The sequence below is a fragment of the Protopterus annectens genome, chromosome 5.part1 (assembly GCF_019279795.1).
Source record: "Protopterus annectens isolate FY-2018-M chromosome 5.part1, PAN1.0, whole genome shotgun sequence".
Taxonomy (NCBI): Eukaryota; Metazoa; Chordata; order Ceratodontiformes; family Protopteridae; genus Protopterus; species Protopterus annectens.
The window spans coordinates 419,052,745-419,067,984 of record NC_056736.1 but is presented as its reverse complement, the minus strand read 5'-3'; the positions used below and the strand labels follow the sequence as shown (position 1 = coordinate 419,067,984).

Here is a 15,240-nt window from a genome sequence, read left to right as displayed (position 1 = left end):
AATGCTTCACATGCATAAATGGAATGCAGTTATCTGTTAATTGAACAAGCATACTGGTCCATGGACTCGTTTCAACTATTGCCTGGGCCAGAAGTAAATTTTGCACACGAGATCAATACAATCATTATTCACTACACAGATGCAACCTTGCTCAGTACAAATAAAACAGATAGACCACCTGAAGCTGAAAAGATAGATAATGAACTATAATCATATACATTTTAGATAATTTCCAGTAATTTAGTTCTAAAACTTTATAGTTGTTTTCATTACAAAGGTCTGAGGGAAGCTGTTTTGCTGGGGTTATTTTTATGAAACATTTTTTAAACAGGTCTGATACAAACCTAAGTCTTTTTAAGTAAGGACACCTTAGCTACGTGCCTTAGGAATGATTAGTTTATTGCCCAAGTGGGGACAGAAGTTTTGGTGCAGTGGCTTATTGGTTAGTGATAGAACAATGGAAGTGTGGCCCGTGCTGTAACTGGTAACCGTATGACTATTTTTAAAATATGCCAACGGTGTTTAAACCTTCTTCATAGCAAAATAAAGCTGTGTAATTTGTTTACAATGATTTGAAGTGCTGTTGAATTTTATCTGGTATTTAGGTATAATATAGTAAAAACGCATTATAGTTTGGGATTAAGCTCTAGATTCAGTAGTCTGAAGATCTCAGATGGAATCATTTAAGTTTTATTTGAATGAGCATGTTATCCACAGTGCTGCCTACATGATATTTTAAAGAAAGAGAGGGATGTAGTCCTAATCTTAGGTGTCTGTTGGCTATACTTTACAGGTGGGGGCTTTGAGGGTATCTTTCTTTTCCAAGATTTTATTTTATTTTTATTTTACATTTGTTGACCGGGCTGGTCCAGCTGGATATATGTCCATTTTCAGTGGAGGCCCAGGGAGAAAAGCTCCGCACATCAGAATAGTATTACAGAAACACAGGTACAACAACAACTTTAGAAAAAATTATAACAGTACATTACATATTAGTTTTATGAGCAAGGAAAAAAAATACATTCCTAGTTACAAAGAATACATTCCTAGTTACATAAGTATGGATATTCGTCAGAAAATACATAAAGGTAAGTGAAATAGGGCACTTTTAAACTAAAAGGATTACACACACATTATTGTTAGTAAAATATTAATGAGATTGGGTGATTGAGAGGATTAGTGTCTGTTGATAAGCGAGGTAGTTAGTTTGGCTTTGCACAGGGGCATAGCCAGTGTGATTTAAGGAATGGTTTGAGTTTGGTTTTAAATAGGGTAATTGTAGGCAGGGAGGTTAGGTCATTAGGGAGGGTGTTCCAGGTTTTACCCATTGTGTTAGAGAATAGTGAGTCTCCGGCTAGATTGTTGGTTTTACCTGTCTTTACTAATAATTTATTTGAAGACCGCAGGGTCTTTAGGTTATTGTAGGGGGTGATTAGATTAGAGAGTATTGGAGTATTTGTGGGTTGATACAGAATTTTATGGGCAATAGTTAGTTGGTTCAATAGAATAAGATTTGACAACTCTAACCATCCGAGTTGATAAAGATTATTGTAATGATGTGTTCTGTAGGTAGACCCAGTAGCAAATCTGGCAATATTATTGTAGGAAGTAGCCAGCTTGTTGAGATTGCTTTTACATAGTTTAGTATAGATAGGGGATGTATATAGTAGGGTTGAGATTAAGTGGGTGTGGGCAATGGTGGTCCTAGCTAGTGGAGTCAGAAAGGGTTTGATCCTGTAGAGGGAGCCTAGTTTCTTGTTTACTGTTTTTATCGTGTTGTTAATATGTGGCTCAAAGGTAAGGTTGTTGTCAATTAGTACTCCAAGTAGTTTTGTGGTAGAATCGGGAGATATAATTGTACCATTGCTAGATGTGACAGTGAAGTGCAGTGGGGAGGCTCTGCGGGTGGAAGTAAATAGTAGCATTTTTGTTTTGTTTGGGTTCAGGATGAGACATCGGTGAAGAAGCCAATTCTCTACTCTGCTAAACACATCTTGGGTTAGGGACTGAAGTTGTGATGGTGAAGAGGCTGAGCATATTAATGTGGAATCATCCGCATATTGGATACAGGTAGCTTGAGGTAATACAGAGTGTAGGTTGTTAGTAAAAATAGAAAAGAGGAGAGGACCCAATATGGAGCCTTGAGGGACACTAAGGGCAAATGGGAGGTGGGAAGACAAGTTATTCTCCCATAATACAGCCTGTTGCCTGTTATTTAAATAGGATTGGAACCACTGTATAGCAAGTGGATCCAGTGAGAAGTTTCTAAGTATGTTTATGAGTAGCAGGTGACTGACCATGTCAAAGGCTTTTGACAAATCAATGAAGAGGGCTGAGGACAGAGTGTCATTATCACGATTTTTATTAATACAGTCGGTGAAGGATAAGAGAGCAGAGGTGGTACTATGAAATGGTCTGAAGCCATGTTGGCAGGTAGCTAGTAGGTTGTTTTCTAGTAGGTGGTTTAATAGTTGCTTATGAATGCACTTTTCCATGACTTTTGCCAGTGAGGATAATATGGCTATAGGCCTATAGTTAGAAAAATCTTTGGAATTACCACCTTTATGCAGGGGGATGATATGTGAGATTTTCCAGATTGATGGAATAGTTCCTTCAGAAATAGTTCTGTTAATGAGGATGGATATGGGGTAGGCTATAGCTTTAGCATCTTTTTGCAGGTATTTTGCAGGTAGTTGATCTGCAGAGAGGGTGGTGGGTTTAAGTTTCTGAATAAGGGTGCAAAGTATGTAGGAACAGGTTGGAATTGAAATAGTGGGGGGCTGTTAGGGATATCAGTAGACAAAGATGTAGTGTTAGGGGATAGTTGATTGGCCAAAGATTGAATGGTGTCTGCGAAAAAAGTGTTAAAAGTATTGGCAATTTGGATAGGGCTGTTGAGATTAGAGCCTGTGGGGGTGGATGTAATAGAGCGACCTGGGTGTAAAAGTTTATTGATACCAGACCAGAATTTTTGAGGTTTATTTTGGTGGGTTTGTTGGAGATGACAGTAAAAGTTTTTTTTTTCAGTCGATATGGCTTTTTTAGTTTCATTTCTTAATTGTCTAAACTTTAGTTGATCTGTTGGACTTTTGGTTGTGCGTCACCCAGCCCAGAGTTTGTTTCTATGGAGGATATTTTGTTTGGTAGTTTTGGAGAGCCATGGGGCTGGTTTATACCTGCTTATTATTCATGTTGGGGCATGGTAGTCTAGGATGGTTAAAAATTTAGAATTAAAGTAGTTAATGGCGTCTTCTAATGATAGGTGTTTCAGGGGTGACCAGTTGCAGGCTAAGAGTTCTTTTTGAAAGCTGTCGGGGTTAAAATTTTTGTTAGACCTTGTTTTTTTATAAATGGTTGGGTTTGGGATGTCCCTCTTATACCTAATTAAGAAGGTGAGTGAGTGATCACTTATATCTTCAGGGAGGGTACCTACTTTGTAAGATTGGTGATGACTATTTGTGAGAATCCAATCTAGGGTGCTGTGATTGTTATTATGTTTATTGGTTCTAGTGGGGGCTGAAATAGTTTGCCTAAAACCATGTAGGTTGATATGGGTAGAAGGCTGTTGAGATGTACGGCTCATCCAGTTTATATTAAAGTCACCAAGAATTATGGTTTCCTGGGGGTAGGTGGTGGATCTGTATGGCTTTTAGTTCTTGACAACTTCCCAACAACATACTTGTAGTTTTTGAAGTGTTGATTGCTAAATTTATTGATCTGGGACTAAGGCTATATGTTATCAAAACCTGCTTTAAACTGGCTTTGGATAATGTTGCTGTTTTGTCAGCTGTGAGAATTAGAACATCATCATCCTTTCAAGTTAAGGCAAACGTTGAGTAAATAGATTTTACGTTATTTATTTTGCTTTTATTTGTCTGGTTTGTCTGAGTGGGTTTTGTCAAAAAACTCTTTTCAGCAGAGGCCTGGGAAGACTCCAGTATATTACAAACATCTTTAAACGTGCATTCAGTAATATACCTGAACAAACATTAAATAATACACATTAACAATGACACATATATTTGCTGATTAGATTGCATTCATATGAAAGCAGAGACTGCTATTACAATATAAAAGATAGTTATGCATTAGCAGATGTTGAACATTGAGCATTTGAAGAGGAGTATTAGTGGGTTTGTCAGATATATAATAGATCATACAATTAGTGCTTAGAAATTCAACAAAACTGAGATGAGGGAAATAACTAGGTATGGCAGAAAATGTTGATATAATTCACAGAAGGGGTGTAAAGCATATTCAGAGACAATTATATATGGTTATAATAAGGGTTATACTAGAAGTATGGGGGTGGGGATAAGCAGTGTCACAAACAGTGAGTATAGCTGGGAGATGCTATAAAAACTATTCAGGCATTGGTAAGGACTAGTTGTGGAGTATAGTATTCTGAAAGAAAGAAAATGGATTGAGATGGATAAAAGCAGAACAATTGATTTGATAGGTAAAGTTTTTGTTGTGTTTTACATAAGTTTTCATTCTGAATGGATTTCAGCTGGTGGGATGTGGTTCCATAGTTTAGCTACACTATTTGAATATAGAGAGTTACCTGCAGTATTAGAAGATTTGGTTATAGTGTTTTTTTCCTACAGCATAGCGTTCTATTGAGGAAGTAATGTTATATTAAACTGTTAAGGGCTGGGCAATTTTCTGACTTATAGGGAAGTCCGTATATTGTAGCTAGCTGAGAGAGAGCTAGGTGATGAGGTAGTTATAACCAGTTTAATTATCTGAGGACTAGGCAGCGGCGTGTTCAATTATTACAGTTTACTGTAAATTTGTCTATTTTATTATTACATTGCTCATGTATGGACAGTTGTGAGACTTGTAGTTTAGTAAAAATTGGGGCAGCATAGAAGAGGGGTGCCATAAGAAAGTATGGGCTATATGTCTTCTGGCTATGTCAGTAAGATTTATTTTTATTCTGTATAGTGTACTTAGTTTTTGATGAGATAAGAGTGATTAGGTTATTAATAAATAAAGAAAAAATAGAGGCTCAGGACTGAGTCAAATGGAGCTTCAACTTTTAAAGAATCACAGTCTAACAGCCTGTAATCAGACAGAGTAACAAATGCACACTCCGACAAACAACTCTCAAACCAGGATAAAGGGCTGCCACCAAATCCTGTTTATATTTAGAGAGAAGATTATTACTGTCTATTTTAAAGGCTCTGTTTAGATTTGTAGGAAGCCCTCCAGTGAAGCAAGCCATGTTCTATATTTGTTAAAATGGTTTCATTTATTTCACATCCTATGATGGACAGGAGAGAAAAGTTATATTTATTTGATCAAGCAGTTGCTTTGAGAGGTTTTCTTCAAATATTTTAGCTAATGGACAGAGAGTTGGTATTGCTCTGTAACATTATGGTGAAAAAGAAGAGGATGTATTTGGAAGTGGAACTATGCAAGCTCGAATTGCAGGCAAAACTCTTCATACCTAAGCTATTAAAGGTGTGAGGGACAGACATTGTGCCCATTTGTGATGCTGTTTCGGAAACAATGGTGCAGGGTTGCAGCTTTAGGGCTTAAATGACTTTGACAATTTCTCCTAGAGTCTCCCAACACTGCTAGTTTACATGGCCTTAATGTATAAGGAATGAATGATGGAGAGTAGGGGAGTGTAGAGATTTTACGTGTCATTTGTACTCAGAAGAGTACTACTGAACAAACTAGAATTTAGGGGTTACGGCTGATTTGTAGTCCCTTATCCTATCAGCCAGGTCAGTGGTGAGTGAGAATTACTTGGACTTTTTTGCTACAAATTTAAATCCCATAAATTCCCACATTTTCCTTGGAAAAAGCTTGGGATGAGGAGCCATGTTGACTTTTGTGTGTGTGTGTGTGTGTGTGTGTGTGTGTGTGTGTGTGTGTGTGTGTGTGTGTGTGTGTGTTTATGTAAGTGGACTACTTTGTAAGAAAGATTATATCAGGTGTTCCCAGTGGAATAACTATATAAAAATACTCCCCAGATTTGAAACAATATGAACCCACTACTGGCATTAACTGTTATAAAACTTAATCATTTAAATTTAGTAAATCCAGTAAAAAATCTAATCCAGGATATGTTGAATTTGCAGTTTCTTTATTAGTAAGTACTACTATCATCCACAGACAATTACCTCTTTCAGTCATCTGGCTGTTTGTGAAGAGTTTATTTTAGGCGAAAGAGGGCTGTAAAATAGGTTAAGGGTCTACTGCTTATCCGCAAAACAAACAGCACCAGAAATATCCATTCTAAAGACTTATATAAATATGACCTGCTGGAGAGACAGGTATGTATCACAAAGATTACCCTCTTCTGAGGAACAGGCTCCCCATCCATGTGAAACAGAGTTCCTCCCAAACCCTATTCAAGTGTAATTTGGACAAATGACTAGGAAACAGGAAATTCAACCCTGGTTTGATACACATGTCTAATAAATACAGGCAGCCTTTAAATGTTTAATCTCCTAAAGCACTGCTTACACTTACCACCCAGATTTTGTCAGAGATTATGGATGTATAGCTAGGCTTACAAAGGCCCCAGGGGTCATTAGCCTAGTAGACATCTATTAATCTATGTTCTAGGATTTGTCTTCTTGTAGATTTGATTCAAGTTGATGGTATCCAGTTCCATTAAAAACTGCATTTTGAGTCAGCAGTGAAAGCTTTGCATTTGCATAACCAACCAGGAACTCAGATTGTTTGGCAGAACTACAGCTTTAGTGAATGACCAAGGAGTATTAGAACCACATCAAACAATGAGGAAATAACATTCTGTACATTCTGCCTAGTTGGAAGGATATTAGATAAGTTAGGGTGAGGACAATAAAGGTCCTGCAAACTCGCTTCTTCATTGGTCCCACCCAGTTGAAGTTAAAGTCTCTCCTGATATTCATATTGTTTCTGGGACAGTACTGTACCATTACATTTAGGGTGCATTAAGATATTTTAATTGATTACGGGGTGTAGCTTTCAGTTAGAAGCTCAACGATTATTCAGTTTTGGGTGCTTTCATGATTGCTGTTTGTTGTACTGATTAGTTTGGCTTATTGATTTTTTAATTTATCAAGGTGGGGAGTGCCTCATTCTATTTTTGAGGTCAGGTCTGTTACTTCAAGCTATCTGATTAGACTTTATAATAGATACAGTAATGGTCAGTTATGTTAGTGTCTTCAAATTTAAGCCAAGCTTAAATTAATGGCTTTTTAAGCAATAACCCAACCCACGCCTGGGTCTGGATAATGCTGAATTTACCCACGGTTGGTGTGGTTTGGTCATGAGGGCGAAGCCCAAGTGGCCAAACAAAGACAACAGTGGGATAATCCAGCATTACCCACACCCAGAAGTGGGATATTGCTATTATACAATGACATTATTTAAGAAAAAAATACTTACTTTTCTTAAATAATGGCATTGTATAATGCCTCCGTGCTGCCCTTCCACAGCTGTCCAGTATTCTGCTGCAGTTCTGATGTACTGCACATGCGTACGCAGTACATCAGAGCTGTGTGTGGAAGCAACAGAGAAAGGAAGATCTCCGTTGCTTTTTAAAAGGTGTCTTGCGATGTTAAAAGAGTTTAACATAATGAGATAGCTTTAAAAAAAGCAACGGAGATCTTCCTTTCTTCTCCGTTGCTTTTTTTAAAGCTGTCTCGCTATGTTAATCTTCTGTTCTCCATTGCTGTGTAACACAAAAAAGAAAGACTTATACTAATGGAAAAAGTCCGGGCGACTGGACCCTTTTCCCATTAGTATAAGTCTGATTTACAATGGGCATGCTCACCAATCAGCGTGCACGTTTTGGAATATTAATGGGGGGTCATTGTATAATTGTTATTCAGCCATTCATAAGGGCTACTGTCAGTTCTTTCTATATTGTTTAACAATTTTTGTAAATGGTATAATCTATTTGCTATCCTTTTAGGAACAGGAAGGGGGATATAAAGCAGTGAAATGGCTCTTTTATTATAAAATCTGGCTCGTGAGGAAGTGTTTGATATTATATAGAATTTTATGGATAGTGCAGTCTTTGAAAGCCAGCCTGCCTTTTGAATGTATAGGGTCCACTATTTACTTACTAGAATGTACAAACAGAAGGATAAGCACTAGTTGTATTTTAGTCCATCTGAGTTTTGTCTGTTGTGTGATTATATAGATGTTTCCTTTGTCTGAAAGCCTTGGCAATTTATAATAATATTGGCAATGAAGAAATACTTAGCTGGACTGTTTCCTTATATTTATTGGCACAGGATTGTGATAAATCCTACAAGAAGGTATGCCTAACAAGTAGACAGTGGCAACATTTTATGGAGTGCAAAACCTTAGCAATATGGATACTACTTCGGATAGCACTGAATAACTTTACAGAACTTTATACAGCTACACAGAAAGGAATACTCAGAAAATAGGCTTGTTTGAGACAATGGTAAGCCTAGGGCTGTATGGATGGGGAATGGGGAGTGGAAAGGCGATGAAAGCAGAACTAACTCTCAAGTATAACCCAAAACAATTAAATTGCCCACATGGGAGATAAGAAACTGTCTTATCAGTAGACCAATGCCTTTGTAACAGACCTGAAGTTCTACCTGTTGCAACCGCACAAGAAAAGAAGGAATTTGGAGCCAACAACTATCTCAGCACTGGTATGATGGAATGGCTGAATCTGTGCATGACAGCTTAACTGGAGCGTACACACACACACACAAACACACACACACACACACACACACACACACACACACACACGCACGCACGCACACACACACACACACACACACACACACACACACACACACACACACACACACACACACACACACACACACACACACACCCAGCATAACCATGATATGATGCAATGATCACTGACAGAAGTAAAGTGTACACAGTCAGTGAGAATCATGGAGGGGGAAGCAGCAGTGAAATTACAGCTATTCAACAAAGAACAACCAGAAAACAATTGAAAATTAAAATATAAAATATAATTGAAGCATTTATATTATAAATATAGTTGGTAGCAACCAAATAGCTAAATGATTTCTGCTGAATAATAGGAACTACTTTTCTGTTAAATTGGTATACAACCACCGTGGTTTGAGACTGTCATAGGATCATAGAAAGTTACTAGGCTATTGGCCCTGAGGCCCTTACAAGCCTAGCCAAGAATTTAGTCCATGTTCTGACAAGTCAGCACTCAATGCCCCTGTCCAGCATGGATACAGGTGGAATCCCAGGGGTGTATTTTCTGTTCCTCATCCAGTTATCCAGGTTGCGCTTAAAAAGGGTTAATGAGGTACTCTGCCTGACATGAAAACAGAATCTATTCCACAGAAGGGGGATTCTCTAGGACACATATCTGTCCCACCAACAAGTCCTATTGATGTCACAGACCAGGCTGATGTCATGTCTGTGGGTTACTCGAGTGGAGCTTGACTTGCGGATATGCAGCAGTTCCATCAATGCAGGGTCTGAGATTGCTTTGTATGCCAGACAGAGGTCACCTCTGAGAGTCTGTGTGAGACTGAGTAAAGGGACATGGCTTTTAGCCTATCTGTGTAGGGTAGATGTTTGAAGCCATAGATTCTCCTGGTGAGGAACTTGCGTGGTCTCTCTAGCTGCTGTATGCGCTTTGTGAGGTACATGCCGAAAGGGGCATTATACTCAATAATGGGTCTTATAAAGGAATAATATAGGGATGTTATGACCTCCTTGTCCCTGGATAAGATACCCTTACTAATGAAGTGGGCCATGCAGAAAGCCTTCCATACAACGGAAGCAGTATGGTGGTCAAAAGTCAGTTTGCTATCAGCCTGGGTGCCCACGTCCCTCACAACTGATTGCGTGCTTAGGACCTTATTATTAATGTGATAATTTGTGGGGACATCACTCTCTCCAAAGGGGATGATGATGCATTTTTTAGCATTCAGTTTGAGGCCATGTTTCTGTCACCAGTATTTTGTTTGGTTGAGACACTTCTGGAGGATGTCCACATCACTAGGAGAATTGATGACAATATCCAGCTTGCAGTCATCTGCAAACCTGGTCAGCCATAGCTCAGTGGTTTTGGCTTGCACCTCAGAAAAGCATATCCCAAACAACAGAGGTCCCAAGACAGATTCCTGGGTACACCTGTTGTTATGGATCTACTGCTTGAGGTGACTTCCCCTGTTTTGACTAGGTGGGTTCCATCAGTGAGCCAGTTTGCTACCCATCTGGTAACATACAGATTGATGCTTAGTTGAGGGAGTTTATCTATTATACCTGAGTGGAGAATAGTATCAAAGGCTTAGGCGAGGTCAAGGTGCACCATCTTCCCCTCGTCCATGGCTTTGGTGACTAGCTCAAAGAAGTCGACCATATGTTACAGGCAGGACCTCTCCTTGATGAAACAAAACTGTGTGGGATCGAGTGTTTGGAGGTTGTCAATGTCCTTGTTAATGAGGTCCATGATAATCCATTCCATGGCCTTGCAGATCAGGCTAGTCATTTATTTGTTATTTTAATAATAGTGTGTTTTCGGTTTTGGATCACTGGCCATTTTTCCTGTAGTTTCTATGCAAGGTTTTTTGTTCTAGTTGTGGTATAATAGTTACGCTGATGGGTCTATAATTTCCTGGATCGGTGAATGCTCCACTTTTGTGCAAAGGGATGACAGTGGCTGTCCTCCACTTGGCTGGGATGAAGCCGGTTCTTATGCTTTGGTTGATGCCTGAGTTCATGTAGGATGCAGTCTGGGATGTTATCGGGTCCCATGGAGGCTGTATCTTTGCCATTGAGAGGGCAGTGATGACTTGCTCCCTAGAGATAAGGGGAGGGGGGGCAGGTGCTGGGGATGTCCTGATTTACTGATGGGGGGATAGAGGGATGAAGTTTTCACTGAATCTGTCTGCCAGCAGGTTGGCTATATCTACGACGTTTGTGTATGTGGTGTCCTTGATCACCAGTTCTGAGCAGATCTGAGTGCTTCCTTTGAGACTGTGGACATATGTGAAGAAGGCCTTATGATTGTCTTTAGTAGATATGACTAGTTTGGACTCGAAGTTTGCTTTGGAGGATTTCACAAGTGCTCTTATTTGACTGTTCAGTCTAATGAGAGATTGCTTCCAATTAAGGACCTGCTCCTTTTTGATCCTGGACAGCAATTTTTTTCATTTTATTTATAAAGTTTATTTATTGCAGATGTCCACCAGACAGGTTTACTCTTCCTTGAGGAGGAGGATTTTGTCCTGACGGGTATTCCTGATTCCATGCAGCTATATAAATGCTTGTATAGTACTTTGGTGTAGGTTTGGTCATATGTGCCGATTCCTATGGGGGGGGGGGCTGTGAAGCTGTTTATACCTTCCCTCAGGAGGTTGTAATCAGATTAGGAGAAGTTTTTTTGTTTGACCCTAGCAGAGGGAGGGGGGAGTCGGGGGAGATAGCGACTACGAAAGTGACTGCTTTGTGGTCGGAGCTTACCAGGGAGGATGACACTGTAGGGATGCTGTAGTGGTTACTCATGTTGGTTAATACCAAGTCCAAGATATTATTACCTCTTGTGGGGGTGCTGACCAGCTGGTCCAAGGCATCTGCATTGATGAAATTAAGGAATTTCTGGGCATTTGTGTTTTGGCATGAGTAGTTCTTCCAATCTATGGTTGGATTGTTAAAGTCACCCTGGATCAGGGTAAAGGGTTGAATCTTGATAGATTTGAAGAGATCCAGATAAGTGGTGTGGGCATCTTGAGTCAACGTTAGAGGACCTGTAGCTAGCTATGATTTGAATAGGGGTCTTGTCAATGGTTAACTGCACCTAGAGTATCTCCTATGCGTCATTCTGTTTGATCAGCCTGGAGGTGTGTATGTCTTTTATATATATTGCAGCTCCACCTCCTTTTGCTTTGCTGCCCACAGGTTGGGGTTTGAATGTATGATAGGATAGGCAACCTGCTATGGCTGGGGTGCTCTCCGCCGCTTTGAACCAGGTTTATGTGACTGCACAAATGTCTGCCTCTTCCAGGGATAAGAATGCTTGCAATGAGTGCAGTTTCATGTTTAGACTCTTAGCATTTATCAGCATGACCTTTAATTTGCGTTTTGATGAAATTTTCATGTTGGTAGTTTTGACCTCATGGCATTGCCTAAAAAAAGGCACTATGAGGAAGGCAAGAACCTTTGCCAGAAGCCTGAAGCCCAAGGGAGACAGATGCAGGCATCTCTGGGAAAGTATTGTGGTTTGTCAATCATGTCTTCCCAGGGTGTCAGGTACTGGATCCCCTTGGAATGACACCAGAAACTAAGCCAATTGTTAAAGTCAATCATTTTCTGTTTGTATTGAGGCATCGTTGTGAGTGATGGTAGAATGTTGCTTAAGGCTAAGAACATACCTGCTTGGGACACATATTCAGCGAACTCAATCATGTCTCTCTTTATATAGTCCAGGGAGGCATGTCTCAAGTCATTCATGGGAGATAATAACAGTACCTGTTGTTGACAGTCTTGAGTGCATGCGTGATATGGCAGATTCTGGCACCTGGCAAATAACTAACTGTAACATTCTCCTTATCCAGCTTGGTGAGGGGCATATCTGTGTATCTCACAGTGGAGTCTTCTATGACTAATATGTTGGGTTTATGTTTAAGACTTAGTGGCTGTGAGACACATGTGAGGACTATTTGTGGTGTGTGGTGGGCAGTAAAGTTTGTGTGTGTCTTTGCCTTGGAGGTCTCTTTTTTTGGGTATGTTTATGTTGAGGACCTCCACATATGTGCGTGTGGGTTGTGTAGATGTGGGTGGTGTTTGAGGTGTGGTGTTTGTGTCGACAACCTTCTCAGTGCCAGATATACTGGCTTGTGAGAGAGAGAGAGAGAGAGAGCTTAGACTCTAGGTTCTTAATGTAATTGCATCTCTCACAAATTGTGTTCCTAGATGGTAGTAGTAGAGGGTTGTCCTTGTACATTAGGCATTTGCTACAGTGTCTCAGGATGCCCATATCAACCAGACTGGAAGGAGAAACCATAGGAAACGTACAGTTTTGTATCTACCATAAATGTAGATGTTCGAGTGTATACCCTGCTGCAGTCATCACACTTGGGTTATCCTGCCGTCAGGCGGTCCCGCAGTCGGCCAGAATTCCAAAGTCTTGGTCCAGCATCGGTTGCTGTCACTTCTTACTCGCAACTCAGCTGGATGCCAAAGTTTAATGAATGCAACAAATAAATAGTGCTTGTAATCCAAGTACGTTTTCGATAAAAATCTTCGTCAGAAACAGTACAAAAACACACAGTTAATGATTGCTCCAGTATACCTTATCTAATTAACATAGTTAATTAATTGGAAATCAATCAGTAAAGACAATTAAAAACTAATAAGCAGGCTGATTTAAAAAACACATACAACCTTACTGAAAATCTATTAAAAAATAATAACTTTCAACATGTAATTATTAGTAAAAATAGTATAGTAAGACATGTTTACATAGTGTATTATCATGACATTGTGTATAAAATTTAAAAACACAGCCTAAATAATAAATTAACCACAGCTCTTAAACTTTAAGGTGTGTGTACAAAAAGTAGGTAGATTGTGTGCTGCCATCTATCGGTGATAGTGGGTAAATAAACCTCTATATTCATAACTTAGCTGATCTGAGTTTCAATACTGGCTTGATGGATAAAAAATCATTAAGTCCCGGAAGTTTATTACATTCCAAAACTATTTGCCAGTACAATTCCTTGTATTCCAATTTGTCCTCCCATAAACCACCCCTTGGGTCTTTGGGCACAGAATCTAAAACAAAAAAGGAAAATATTGCTTGAGGGCAAGTTGTTTGATGTCTATACAGTGCATTGTTCATATTCTGCTTTTTAATTTCATATAAATGTTCGTAAATACGACATCTCAATTTCCTTTCTGTTTTGCCCACATAAAAGGAAGTACAAAAATTACAAGTAGCCAAGTAAACTATTCCAAAGCTATTGCAGTTGAAAGAACCCCTACTTGTAAGTGTTTTGCTCCTAGCTTCCAAGAAAATGTCTTTTCTATTGTGTATCCTTGGACATTGGGAACAGAACCGACATTTGTATGTACCAATCCCACATGGACCTGTATTGTTGGCCCTAGGGCCTCCATATTCAAAGATTTTCTTAAAATTAGTGTCTTTCCTATAAATGAATTTCAAGGGGGTTTGGTTGTTTAATGGTAAATCTGTGAATTGAACGAATCTCCCCCATTCCCTTGAAATCAATTCTTTAATAGGACATGAGTCACATGTGTAATCAAATATGTAGGCTCTATCGTGAAAGGTGGTATTTGGGTTTGTTGAAATGTCCATCGGGGCAGGTAGATTTTGTCCCAAAATAGGGGCAAATCTTTTGTGTCTCTCCCGTACTACCTCTGCTACTACATCATCCAGAAGAGGTTTGGGATACCCTCTGTCAGCCAACATATTACACACATTACTGCACTCCTTAATGAATTCGTGGTCATCAGAGATCATTCTGCAGACCCTAACAAGTTGTCCCTTCACCAGATTTTTATTTTGGAAGTATGGGTGAGCACTTCTGTAATGAAGGTATGAGTTGGAAAAAGTTTTCTTACGGTGTATACTTGAAGAAAAGAACCCTTGTTCATCCTTTCTAAGTGTAATGTCTAAGTATATCAATTGTTCTGCATTAATCTCGTAAGTAAATTCCAAAAAATTAGTCGTGCCCTTTATGTAGTCCAGGAATTCAAGGAATCTTTCCTCAGTGTCTATCCAAAAAATACATATGTCGTCTAAAAACCTCTTGTACATAGACCAACATTTAATGAATGGGCTATTCAAAATAAATTGTTTTTCCCACCAGTTCAAAATAATGTTGGCGTATGTTGGGGCACATTTGGCACCCATTGCAACACCTTTGTTCTGTCGAAAGAATTCGCCCTGAAAATACATAAAATTATTTTTCAAAATAGTTTCCATGAATAAGAGACAATTAGTAAAATCTCCATGGGACAGTGTACCTTTGTCAATAATGGCCTGTTTAAGCCATAACAATCCAGTTTTGTGTGGAATAGAACCAAATAAGTCCACTATGTCCAAAGTGACAAAGATAAGTTCAGGTGTGTAAAGATGTGGTTTTACACACCTCAGAAAATCCCAAGAATCTTTAAGGACTACACCACCAGAATATGATAAGGTCTTCAGTTTATCGTCCACAAATGCTGCCAAAGGTGTGGTAATAGAACCTTCTGCTGAAACAATTAACCTGAGCGGTGGGT

General features: G+C 39.2%; 1 protein-coding gene across 1 annotated transcript in view; it reads right to left on the bottom strand.

Annotated features, from left to right (window-relative positions):
- Positions 1-15,240, bottom strand: part of LOC122803455 — a 726,176-nt gene that overhangs the window by 283,776 nt on the left and 427,160 nt on the right. The gene's annotated exons all lie outside the window — the stretch shown is intronic.